Consider the following 13,863-nt stretch of genomic DNA (forward strand, 5'->3'; position numbering starts at 1 on the left):
CCTCTCTCACTCTCTCTTAAAAAAAAAAACCATGGAGATGGTATATTGTAATTGGAATATACCAATTACATGCTTCCTGTACTGGAAAATCTGGGCAATACATGTCATATCTGTTAGGCCCAGTTTGGTGATTTGGCATCCCTGGCAGATAAAGATTGTCTTTATGCATTTTTACATAATAGGAATTTAGTGACAGAAGAAAACATTTTTAATATGAGAATGTTTTGGGTTTCAGTCTCCCATTAGTGCATGTCATTTCAAAAGTAAGAGTGATTTTAGTTTTGACTGTTGGTTTAAATAACTGTAAGAGCCAGACATTGGAAAGAATCAGTTTTTTTTTTTTTTTCAAATTGTCATGTGGAACTGGTGACTTTTATGTGTGTATAAGTCCGAATTTATCTTCATGTCATTTGTTTAATTTTGGCTTAATTCATTGGTATTTAGGAATTTGGATTCTTTTCAGGAAGGGGAGATATACTGTAGTGATGAGAAGTGTGGGCTTTTAGGTGAGGCTACCTGGGTCTGAATCTCATCTCTGTCATTTCTCTATATAACCGCTGACGAATTATGCAACCTCTCTGTCTTAAATGCTGCATTTATAAAATGGGAATAATCATAGTACCTACTCCATAAATTTCTCATGAGGATTAATTGAGGCTACATGTAAAAAACAAAGGAGTTCTTAAAAAAATCTTAGAATGGCAGGAACTCAAGAAATATTAGATCTTATTATAAGCTTTTCCAGAAAAGATGTAATATGTACCACAAGAGTACTACCTTATAATAGAGCTTTATTGAGTCATAAATTAACTGCTTTTTTTTACCCAGTGGAGCTAATTGATTATAGCTGTGTGCCAGGTATTTCTAGGGTGTAGGAATTTTACTAATGATCAGGTTAGATATAGTTCTTGCATTCCTAGAGTTTACAGTTTAGTGGAGAGTGCAGGTAGGGAGAGATATACTAGTCACACATATGAATTTAATTATAATTTTAATTAGTGTGAAGTTACAAGCAGGGTTTTATATGGGAGTGAATTTTCCTAATCTAGTTGAGGTCCACCTCCCACTCCCAGTTGTTGCTTAGTATGGGAATAGTCCCCTTCCTTGATTCCTGATAGTGCAACTAAAGGTTGGCTCCAGGTCCTGGGAACATAGGTTGACTTGGTCACTACTTGTTTTCTGAAAAGCATCAACCTTGCTAATGTTGTCTAGGTCCACCAAAGAGGAGCATTTAGGGCCTGGTTAAACCAAAGGATGCAGTTCTAGAGGTAATTTAGTGAATAAAGAAGTAACATGATAATGAAGAAGTGCCAAAGAAATAACAAGAGAAATAGTGGCTTCATTTGACATAAGGAATGACAATGGTAGACTAGGAAGGGAGTACTTAGTAGGTTGGGTGGGTGTCGTAGTCTGTTTTCCTTTGCTGTAACTGAATACCACAGTTAGGTAATTTTATAAAGAAAAGACATTTATTTTTTACAGTTCTGGAGGCTGGGAAATCTGTGGTTGAGGGACTGTTTCTGGTGAAAGACTTATTGCTGGTGGGGACTCTGTGGAGTCCCAAGTGGCTCATGGTGAGACTGAACAAATTTACTTACTTGGGTTAATCTTTTGGTAAAGCTACTAATGCAGTTAGGTGGTCCCATCTTCATTACTTTATCTGATTGCCTCCTGAGGACATGACCTGTACATACCATTAACAGATAACTTTTGTAATTATGTTTCAATATGAATTTTGGAGGGGACAGACACTCAGGCCATAGCAGTTTGTCTAGAGCAGGCCAGAGTATGAAATGAAGTGTCGATTGGTGAGACAGCAGGAAGGGAGAGCGTATGGTAGACTATCAGTTGAGTTTTTCAGAAGTGGATGATGTAGCTAAAACAGCAAGACCAAGTTGCTGGGCATCTTTCCTGCTCTTGGTCCTGCGCAGGAGATGTCTGAAATAAATCATCATGAGTGAATAAGTCTGCTGCATTATTTCCCTGTTCCTTACCTACCTTGTTGATAAGACCAGCAAGTGTAGCCTTTTCTGATATTGTCAGGAGTGCTCTCAGTTTGAGCAGGAAGCCTAAGGAGATGGGATAGGTAGCTCACCAAAATTTGGGACCAGGTTGGGTGTAAGGTGATTGTTGTTGTTTAGATCTGGAAGAACAAGTTTGGTACTTGGCTATTCTTGGTGCTGTTGCTTCCTGGATAAGAATTTGTACCTCCTTTAAGATTCAATACAACAAAGTTATATTTTTTTCTAGATGTATAATTTTATGACTTCCCAGGTCTTGGATCTAGTTATGCAATAAAGAGTTTGTAAAAATAGGTAGCATTTCCATAGTCAGTACATTCAGCTTGTTGTTTTTCTGTTTTGCAGTTAATATCTAAAGGTGGAAGAAATTAAAGTCCAGATGAGGGCTTTAAGCCAAAAGAGTAGACTGTAGTGGGGACAGTCATATATTGGGATGGCCAATTAGGAAGCCTGAACTGGGAAACCCAACAGTTAAGATGGAGAGAAGGAGGAATATATTTTGAAAGTAGAGCCATTAGGAATTGAGGATGGATTTGAGGCAGAGGGTAAATGAAAGAGTGAAATCAGAGACAACTGCTAAGTTTCGAGTTTAAGTTTAAAATGGGTGAAATGATGTGATTAATTGAAATGGAATACTGTGAGAAAAAACACGTTGTGGTGTAAAAATTATTAGTTTTACCTGGCCATAGTAAGTTTGTTTTTTGTTTTTAGATGTGTTATTGAGAAAATATAGAAGCCTAGATTATTTGACTGACTTGTGGATTCTACTAAACGTTCAAAGAAGAACTAATCTTGCTTTTACATACACACTTAGAAAAATGTGAGAGAAGGAAGCATTTCCCAACTCATTTGATGACATGAGCATTGATGTAATACCAAAACCAGGAAAGGACATTATAAGAAAGGAAAGCTGTAGACCAGTGTTTCTTCTCATAAACACCATTGCAAAAATACTCAACAAGATATTAGCAAATAGAATCCAGCAAGCATAATACAGCGTGTACAACTGGGGCTTATCCAGGAATGTAAGGTTGTCTTAATATTTGAAAAGTAATCATTATAATTCATCATCTTAACAGACTAAATTTGATACCATACTCAGTCAAATATTCAGTAATTCAGAAAATGCATTTGATGAAATTCTATAGCCATTCATGATAAAAACTCACATCAAGTAGGAATAGAAAGTAAGTTCCTCTGGGGCTGGGGATGTGGCTCAAGTGGTAGCGCGCTCGCCTGGCATGCATGCGGCCCGGGTTCAATCCTCAGCACCACATACAAACAAGGATGTTGTGTCTGCCAAAAACTAAAAAATTCTCTCTCTCTTAAAAAAAAAAAAAAAAGTAAGTTCCTCAACCTGATGGAGAACACGTAAGAGATATTTAGAACAGACATCTCAAAGGTTAAAGAGCTCATTCCTCTGAAATTGAAGTAAGAATGTCCTTTCTCATCTGTTTTATTCAGCATTGCACTGGAGATCCTAGCCAGTACAAAAGGGCAATAGAAAAAAACAAAGATATTGCTTGAGAAAAAGAAAGTAAAGAGGTTTTAATTCTCAGACCATAGGATTTGCTATGTAGAAACAAAAAGGAAAAGACATCAATTAACTTGACTTCATCAAATCATAAATTTTTGCTCAATAGACAAAAAATTAAGACAGGCCACAGATTTGAAGAGAAAATGTCCTTTATTTAATGACATTTATCTAGAATACAAAGAAATCTTCTAACTCAACAATAACAGTTACCAAAAGCATTAAAATATTTCAACAACTTCTTCACTAAAGAAGATATACGTTGGCAAATAAACATTTGAAGACATTCAGCATAGTCATTAAAGAAATACAAATTAAAAGCATATGATACTGCTATATGTGGTGGCACACACTTATAATCCCCAGTTACTCAGGAGCCTGAGGCATTACAAATTCAAGACCAGTCTGGGTAACTTAAACCCTGTCTCAAAATAAAATGAAAAAGACTGGGGATGTAGCTCAGTGGGTTTAATTCCTAGGTTCTTCAAAAAGCAAACCACAACAATAATCACCGTCCCCCCCCAACCAAAAACACCAAAACAAAAAACCCCTCTGTTGCCAACAAAACCATGACACCACTATAGACCATTAGAATAACTAGAGTTAAAAAGACTGACCATACCCAATGTTGCCAAGGATATTGAGCTCCTGGAACTCACATATACTTCTGATAAGAAAAATGGTACAGTCACTTTGGAAAACAGTTTGGCATCAGTCTTCTCTAAATTTGGTATATCCCATTAAAAGGTAATACAGCTTAGCAGTAAAAAGTAAATGATAGGGAATGATATTGACCAAATGATATCATTATATTGTTAATAACAAATCCCATCATTATGTATAATTATAATGCACCAATAAAAAAAGTGGAAAGAATCCCTCCCAACAGATGAACAAAACCTAACACAGGAATGAAAGAAATATGAAAAAACAAGGTAATACGACACCTCCTAAAAATTCACCAGCAGCTGACCCCAAAGATATTGAAGTAGATGAAATTCACACAAAGAATTCAAAAAAATCATTATAAAAATGATCAATGAATTCCAAGAGAACACAGAAAACAACTGAATGAATTAATGACTTAATAAGGAAGTCAGTATAGGTAATGAATGAGAGATTCAATAGGAGATAGAAATATTGAAAAAGAACCAAACAGAAATCTTAGATATAAAACACACAACAAATAAAATCTTCAGTTGAAAATCTTTCTAATAGAGTAAACCATACTGAATCTCAGAGCTGGAAGACAAAGCTTTCACATTTAAATAGGTTTAAAGAAAAAAATAAGTAACCATGATCAGAATATACAAGAACTCTGGGTCAACACTAGACATCAAATTTAAGAATCATTGGAATTGAAGAAGGTTGTGAGATGCAGGCTAATGGGCTGGATAAACTCTTTAGGGAAATAATAAAGAGAAAAAATTTCCAAACTTTCAGAATGAGATGGGCACCCAAATATAGAATCCCAAATAGACAAGATCACAAAAGAACCTCACCATGACACTTTATAATGAAAATGCCCAACATACAGAACAAAGGTACACTTGTTTTAAAAGCCTCAGGAGAAAAATGTCAGATAATATATAGAGACAAGCTTATCAGAATCACTTCAGATTTCTCAGCACAAACGCTAAAAGGACTTGGAATAATGTGTTCCAATTCATGAAAAAACCTGTCAACAAATACTGCTATATCTAGCAAAACTGTCCTTGAAAATTGAATAGGAAATGAAAACCTTCCATGATAAGCAGAAATTAAAAGAATCCATGACTAATAAACCAGCACTACAGAGCTTACTTAAAGAAATGCTGCATACAGAAGAAATAAAAAACCACAGAGCTCACAAATTAACAAATCTTATTTGAAGAATAAGCAAGTGATAGAAAACATTATTAGTAAATCAAAATGGCAGAAATTAGTAAACACCTCTACAATAACATTGAATTAGTAAACATCTCTGTAACACCATTTGCCGCAGTCTGGCTGGGCACAATTCAGGAGCCACTTGTCAAAAGAAACTAACTTTATTTTTAGAACTACAAACGCCAAACAAAACAGCTCCTCAGGAAAAACCCTTAGAGCCCAACTGCCACCACCGGCTTCCACAAGCCTCTCACACACACAAACCCTCACCACCTCCCACAATCCTCCTGCTCTTGAGGCCGATTGGCTGGGTCCCATGGGTGGAGCCAAAGAAGTCCCCCAATGAGCAGTTCCGTAGTCTGAAGGGCAGGGAAACAGCCCAATGAACACCACCGCAGAGGAGCCAATCAGCTAGATGTTGCTGGGGCCGCTGTGAGTCAATCATCAGCTGGCAGTCTGAAGGGCAGGGAAACAGCCCAATGAACAGCACCGCAGAGGAGCCAATCAGCTAGATGTTGCTGGGGCCGCTGTGAGCCAATCATCAGCCGGCAGCTGGAAGTTTGCTGGCAGCTGGAAGTTTGCTGGGCCCCTTTGGCTGTGGCTCTCAACATCTCCCCCTCTCTGTTTAAACAACAAGCATGTGGCTTAGGGACCGTGCCTGCCTTAGGTTGTCCAATACTACATATGGTCCTTACCTGTCTTCGGATGAGCTGACATCAGGGCGTCAGCCTCCTGTCTTAGGTTGGTACCATTGTAATTGGATCTTACCCGTCATTGACTACCAGTCCAGTATACAGCCACACCTGTGGAGAGGTACCAGCGGGGGGGGGGTGAGGTTCTTTGCCTCACCTCTGTTGGCCCCCAAATTTTAGCTGAACGATCATGACAAACAGAAGGGAGGAAGATATACCAAGCCAATTGACGGCTCCTTTTGGGAAAATTGTACCACCGATGACATCATCATCTAAAATACCCCAACACTACCACAAGTCGCTGCACCAACAGATAGTTCACAATGCATACAAGTGAGTTCACAATGCAGACAAGTGATACATAGTTTAGGCAAGTTCTGTAAGCGGTTCAGTGATGGCTATTGCAGAAACTGTAGATTAGTTTTATCTTTGTCTTCACCGGCACAGGGATGAAGATAGGAATTCTGGCAATAATGGCTAAAGAAAAAATTGTGTAACATTCCAGAAGGCACTAAAAGAAAACAATTTTCTTAACAATTTACATTATCTTCACCGGCACTGGGATGAAGATAGCAATTTTGGCAACAATGGTTAATATTAATAATTGTGTAACATTCCAGAAGGCACTAAAAGAAAACAATTTTCTTAACAATTTACATTATCTTCAAGAGAATTATTAAATATAATGAAAAGGATAGGTGAAAGTAAACAAACAGATCTGTTAACCTCCTTTTTTGTTTACATATTAAAACAATTCTTAACAGTTATTTACCCAATTTAAATTAAACCATTTAAATCACGTGAATAAAAAAAAAATTTTTGGATCCATTTTTTCATGAGTGCTCATCATATATGATATATGGACATACGTACATTCAAACATATAACACAAAACACAAGTGTGCACACATAATATAATACATACAACACATAACATAATAGTAAAGGCCTTATAACTTTTTACAGGTGAAATCTCCATTGCAATGTTTAAAAACTCTATAGTTAAAAAAAAAATAGAACTGATCAGCAAAACATTAACCTAGGTCTGTATGAGCTCAAAAAACAAAATAGAACTTCATGATATGGGAAAGGGCAATAATAAAACAGATATTGAAAAAAGTATCCTGGTTCTGTCGCAGATGTAAGGATAGCCAAATTGGAGTTTTGGATATCAGCTGTTATTGATTTGAGCCAAATCATCTTCTTTTTGGTCTGTAGAATTCCCTGTAGTTAATCTCTCTGGAATCCAAATTGGCTGCTGTTCTCCCTGTGGAAACACAAACAGACCCCCGACTCCAGACAATCACTGGGTCAGGATTTTAGTTAATCTCTCCGGAATCCAAATCGGCTGCTGTTCTTCCTGTGGAAACATACAAACAGGCCCCCAATCACTGGGTCAGGACCTTTCCATTGTCCTGTTAGAATATCTTTCCAAAGTACCTTGGGCTTATGTACATTTTTTGGACACATATGCCTTTCTGCAGCACTAAGTCCTGATGAATCCAAATTTAAAAAGTTTAGAGTAAAAAGGGTTATTTTAAGTTTATCTTTGGTGAATATATACCCCTTCCCAATTCCGTCTTTTTGCTTTAATAAGTACATTTTAATAGTTTGATGAGCTCTTTCAACTATGCCTTGTCCCTGTGGATTGTATGGGATTCCTGTTATATGAGTAATGCCAAATGATGAGCAAAATTGTTTAAAAGAAGTAGACGTATAACCAGGGGCATTATCTGTTTTTAACTGTTTTGGAATGCCCACAGTGGCAAAATTTTGTAAGCAATGAGCTATAACATCTTTAGTTTTTTCTCCGGCATGAAGGGAGCCCATCAAAAATCCAGAAGAAGTATCAACTGTAACATGCAAATATTTTAATTTTCCAAATTCTGGCAAGTGTGTGACGTCCATCTGCCAAATATGGTTAGGTATCAGTCCTCTAGGATTGACTCCAAGATTAACTTGTGGTAAAAAGGTCACACAATTTTGACATTGTTTTATTATTTGTCTAGCTTGTTCCTTAGTTATTTTAAAACGCTTTTGTAAAGTATTAGCATTGACATGGAACCTTTTATGAAAATTTATAGCTTCTTCTAGTATAGAGAAAATATGTACGTCATGTGTAGTTTTATCTGCTAAATCATTGCCCAAACTAAGGGCTCCAGGCAATCCTGTATGTGCCCTGATATGTCCTATAAAGAATGGATCTTTTCTGTCCCAGATTAAACTTTGTATAGTGGAAAACAAAGAGAAAACAGTAGAAGAAGGCGAAATCCTACCAGTATCTTCAAGGGGTACTATAGCATTAAATATATACTGACTATCAGAAAATAAATTAAATACAGAATCTTTAAACATCACAAAAGCTTGTGATACTGCATTAAGCTCTACCTTTTGAGCTGATTGTTTGGGTACTAAAAATGTAAAAGTTCGATCAGGTGTAACTATTGCTGCTGTACCATTATTTGACCCATCAGTGAATATATTTGGAGCATTCATGATAGGTGTTTTTCTTGTCATTTTTGGAAAAATTACAGGATGCAATGACCAAAAAGACAATAAAGGATTAGATGGTAAGTGGTTATCAAATGAAACATTAGATTTGCACATGATTATTGCCCAAGTATTTAACTCATTAGCTAATTCATCAATTTGATTCATAGTATATGGAGTAATAATTTTATTAGGAGAAATTCCAAACACTGCCTTTGCTGTTTTTATTCCTTTGAGTATTAATTGTCCTACAGCCTCAGGATACCTAGTAAGAATAGTGTTAGGAGAATAAGATAAATGTATCCATAATAATGGACCTTCTTGCCAAAATACTCCTGTAGGAATATTTTTTGTTGGTAGTACAATAAATAATAAAGGCAAACTTATATCAATTCTATCCAAATACATATTTTCCATATATGTTTCAATAATTTTTAATGCCTTTCTTGCTTCAGGCTTTAAGATACGGGGTGAATTTGGATCTGATGGACCTTTTAGGATATCAAATAAAGGTCCCAATTCTCCTGTTGGAATACCTAGATAAGGCCTTATCCAATTTATGTCTCCCAATAACTTTTGAAAGTCATTAAGTGATTTGAGTTGATCTACTCGTATTTGAATTTTTGGTGGACGGACCATGGTTGAGGATAATAGAACTCCCAAATAATTAATTGGAAAATTTAATTGTACTTTATCTATTGCTATCTCTAGATTACAATTTTTTAATAAGTTTGTAAGTGTGGCATAACATTCTAGCAATGTGTTTTTAGCTTTGTGTGCTAATAATATATCATCCATATAGTGAAATATTTGTAGCTCAGAATTTTGATTTCTAAGTGGCTGGATTAGTTTGTTAACATAAATTTGACACATAGTTGGGCTGTTAGCCATCCCTTGAGGGAGTACTTTCCATTCATATCTCTGATCAGGACCTTCATGATTTAGTGCAGGGATAGTAAATGCAAAACGTGGACTATCCTCAGGATGAATTGGAATTGAAAAAAAACAATCTTTAATATCTATAACTAAAACATACCAAGTTTTTGGCAAAGCAGACAATTGAGGAATCCCCGATTGAGCAGGTCCCATAATGACCATTTCATTATTAATGGCTCTTAAATCTTGCAATAATCTCCATTTACCAGATTTCTTTTTGATGACAAAAATGGGAGTATTATGGGGAGATACAGAAGGTTGTATATGTCCTTCCACTAATTGTTGTTTGACCAGATCATGGGCTACTTGTATCTTTTCTTTAGTCAAGGGCCACTGAGGAACCCATACTGGTCTTTCTGATTTCCATGTAATTTTTATTTTCTCCGTGGCCCTTTGTGAAAATCCAACCCATGTCTGTCTGTTCCTTGATTTATTTGTATTGGTGCTGCTATACCTTGTTCTTGTTTTTCTAATCTTTTTCCTTTCCTAAAACCTTGTCTAGCCATAATAGTGGGTGCATTTTGATTGATATTATTTATTAATGTCAAACCTAATTGATCTAAGACATCTCGTCCCCATAAATTTACAGGAAGATGATCCAATACATATGGCTGTATATATAGTTCCTTCACATCCTTCAGGATCCTTCCAATCTAATACCATTGCACTTCTATCGGGATTAGTCACCACTCCTAGGCCTCGAAGCGTTTGAGTGGCTTGTTGTAATGGCCAATGTTTTGGCCATTCTTGACGAGAGATGATGCTAAGGTCTGCACCTGTATCCAGAAGCCCATTAAATTCATGTCCTTGAATATTTAGTTTTAGCATGGGGCGAGAATCTAAATTTAAAGAAAGCATAGCCCATTCTACACCTGTGGAGCCTAATCCCTTGGAACCTCTTTCTGCAGCATGACTGGAAAATTTATTATGTAGGCTTGGTATTATTAGTAACTGTGCTATTCTATCTCCTGGTGAAATTACTGATATACCCTTTGGAGAACTGGCTATAATTTTTATTTCACCTTCATAATCGGGATCAATTACCCCAGGACTTATTAAAAGTCCTTTTAGAGTAGAAGAGCTGCGTCCCAATAATAAGCCTACTGTTCCTTTGGGAAGAGGTCCCTTCACCCCTGTGGGAATGATTTGAACTCCCATCTCTGGAGTTAGTACTGATCTGGCGGAGGCGCAGATGTCCAACCCTGCGCTCCCTCTGGTTTGTCTGATGAGGGATCTGATGTCCTGGGCACTACCCTGATGGGGTTGCTGGGGTTGCTGGTTTCCTCCAGTGCTCCGTATATTTGTGGTTTGGGGCCCCGGAGCATTGGGGCCCCCTGTCCATTTTTTGGCAATGGAGCCCGATGCCTTTGTCCACGATATTGTGGATAAACACCTTGTCCTTGTTCGTTTTTTGATAATGGAGTACCCTCTATGGTGGTTTGAGAACGGCATTCATTAGCCCAATGTCTCCCTCTACGGCATCATGGGCAAATACCCGGTATTCTACTCCTTTGATACCTAGTTTTGTTAAACCCTCCTCCTATGGGGCAATTCCTTTTAAAATGTCCTGTTTGTTCACAATTGTAGCATGTTCTTGGCCTGGAATCTAAAGCCTGTTTTACTGCAGCTGCCACAATTTGCCCTTGTTCATTAATGTCTCTGGCATCTAAAGCCTGTTTTACTGCAGCTGCCACAATTTGCCCTTGTTCATTAATGTCTCTGGCATCTAAAGCCTGTTTTACTGCAGCTGCCACAATTTGCCCTTGTTCATTAATGTCTCTACATAATTTAATATATGTGTTTAAATCTTCCTGTTTCCATGGTCTAATGATATCTCTGCACCAACGATTTGCTTGGTCATAAGCCAGTTGTTTTATTAATGGCATTGCTTGTTCTGTATTCCCAAAAACTCTGGTAGCTGTTTGAATAAGCCTATCTACAAATTCAGCATAAGGTACATTAGCTCCTTGTATTATCTTAGATAATTGACCTTGTAAACCTCCATGTCCTTGTAAAGTCTTCCATGCCTTAACTGCATCTACAGCAATTTGTAAATATACACCAGGATCATATGCAAGTTGTTGCTGCCGATCCTCATAAGGTCCCTTTCCTAACAACATATCTAGATTTCTCTGAGGATAAACAGCTGCTGCATTTCGCCTAGCCGTCTCCTTGCAAAATTCCTCATTGGCAACCTTCCATAACAGGTATTGTCCTCCAGTTAACACAGCTTTACAAATATTAGCCCAATCTGCTGGTGTCATGTTTAAGTTGGTAATGGATTTGACCAAGCTTACAGTGAAGGGTGCTTGAGGAGCATAGGTTGTTAGAGCCTCTTTTAGCTCCTTCACTGATTTGAAATTTAAACCCTGGTAAATTCGCTGCCCTCCTACCTCAAATACGGGGCATACTTGAGATCCTGTCTCAGGATCCCAACTATCAACTGCAGGGGTTGGGAGTCTCCTAGCATATGGAGGTGGTGCTGTTGATTGGACACTTATGCCCTCTGGTGATAGAATACTGTTAGTAGCAGTCTCCTGTAGAGGTGGTGCTGTTTGTTGGAGACTTTCGCTCTCTGATAGAAAGGTGTTATTAGCAGTTTCCTGTTGTAACTTTTCCCCTGATGGCTTTTTCTGCTCTAAACTTCCTTCCTCTGTCTCACTAGCTCGAAAGACCTTCTCTTGTACTTTAATCTTTTCCTCTTTCTGACTAACTTGAGAAACCTTCTCTTTTACTTGAATCAATATGTCTTCTCCTTCCTCTACCTTTGTCTGAACTGAAGGCTTTGGACTAAGCAAACCAGATACGTTCGCCCACAATGTCAATGTGCCAACTGGCAGAGTCCCTGGGTTGTTCTTTTCTATTCTTTTTAAATCTTCACCATGATGGTTCCATTGTGATATATTTAACAACTCCTCCTTAAAAAGCCATGGGCTACATTTTTGTATTGTATCAACGTATGCCCTGATTGTTCTTGATTTTACTGAGATGCCTCCTTCCTCTAACAATTTACTTAACAGTCTTTCGGTTTGTTTTTTAGTAATTGCTGATCCCTTATTTCTACTATAATACAACCCAGCAAGATAACAGCAAACAAAACCGAGACAGAATGAAATAAAGTTGGAACAATAATTCATTATATCAGCCTTTCTATCCTCCTGAAATGTGTATCCGTCCTTTCTCCCTATCTGTTCCTCAGACGCAAATAGTTTTTCCTCAGATGTGAGCGGTTTTTCTTCCGTCTCACTCATCTCCAGGGACAGGCAAGTTAAAACAAAAATGAAGCAAAACAAAAGAGGAATCTTAGAATGGCTACCCATCCTCTCGGCCTGCCCTCAGGGGCGAGCAGTTTACTTACCCTCAGTTGCTCCCCGTACGGGCCACCAAATGCCGCAGTCTGGCTGGGCACAATTCAGGAGCCACTTGTCAAAAGAAACTAACTTTATTTTTAGAACTACAAACGCCAAACAAAACAGCTCCTCAGGAAAAACCCTTAGAGCCCAACTGCCACCACCGGCTTCCACAAGCCTCTCACACACACAAACCCTCACCACCTCCCACAATCCTCCTGCTCTTGAGGCCGATTGGCTGGGTCGCATGGGCGGAGCCAAAGAAGTCCCCCAATGAGCAGTTCCGTAGTCTGAAGGGCAGGGAAACAGCCCAATGAACATCACCGCAGAGGAGCCAATCAACTAGATGTTGCTGGGGCCGCTGTGAACCAATCATCAGCCGGCAGCTGGAAGTTTGCTGGCAGCTGGAAGTTTGCTGGGCCCCTTTGGCTGTGGCTCTCAACAACCATTGAATGGTTTCAGCTCTCCATTTGAAAGACATAGGCTGGCAGAATGTATTTAAAAACAAGACCTAACTATACGTTGTTTGCAAGAGATGCATCTTACAGGCAGACAGTCACAGGATGAAAGTGAAGGGATGGAATTTGATAGACTATGGAAATGGAACCCGAAAATAAGCAGGAGTAGCTACTCTTACATCTGACAAACAGATTTCACTAAAATTAATCAGAAGAGTCAAAGAAGATCACTTCATACTATAAAGGAAACAATCCAAGAAGAAGATATAACACTAATATATATATATGAATGATATATATGAATGACACACTACTTTTGATTTTCAATAAACAAAAATTAAGTCTCAGACCCCAGTACAATACTGGGTGATTTCAACACACTTCTTTCATCATTAGATAGGTCATCCAGACATAAACTTGATAAAGACTCTTTGTATTTGAAAAATATTATAAATCAAATGTAGTTAACAGACAATTACAGACTATTTCATCCAACAACAGATGGATGCATTT

General features: G+C 37.9%; 1 protein-coding gene across 8 annotated transcripts in view; it reads left to right on the forward strand.

The window, feature by feature from the left end:
* Dis3l2 (DIS3 like 3'-5' exoribonuclease 2) overlaps positions 1–13,863 on the forward strand; it is a 356,506-nt gene that overhangs the window by 62,919 nt on the left and 279,724 nt on the right. The gene's annotated exons all lie outside the window — the stretch shown is intronic.

Source organism: Urocitellus parryii, chromosome 1 (genome assembly GCF_045843805.1).
Source record: "Urocitellus parryii isolate mUroPar1 chromosome 1, mUroPar1.hap1, whole genome shotgun sequence".
Taxonomy (NCBI): Eukaryota; Metazoa; Chordata; class Mammalia; order Rodentia; family Sciuridae; genus Urocitellus; species Urocitellus parryii.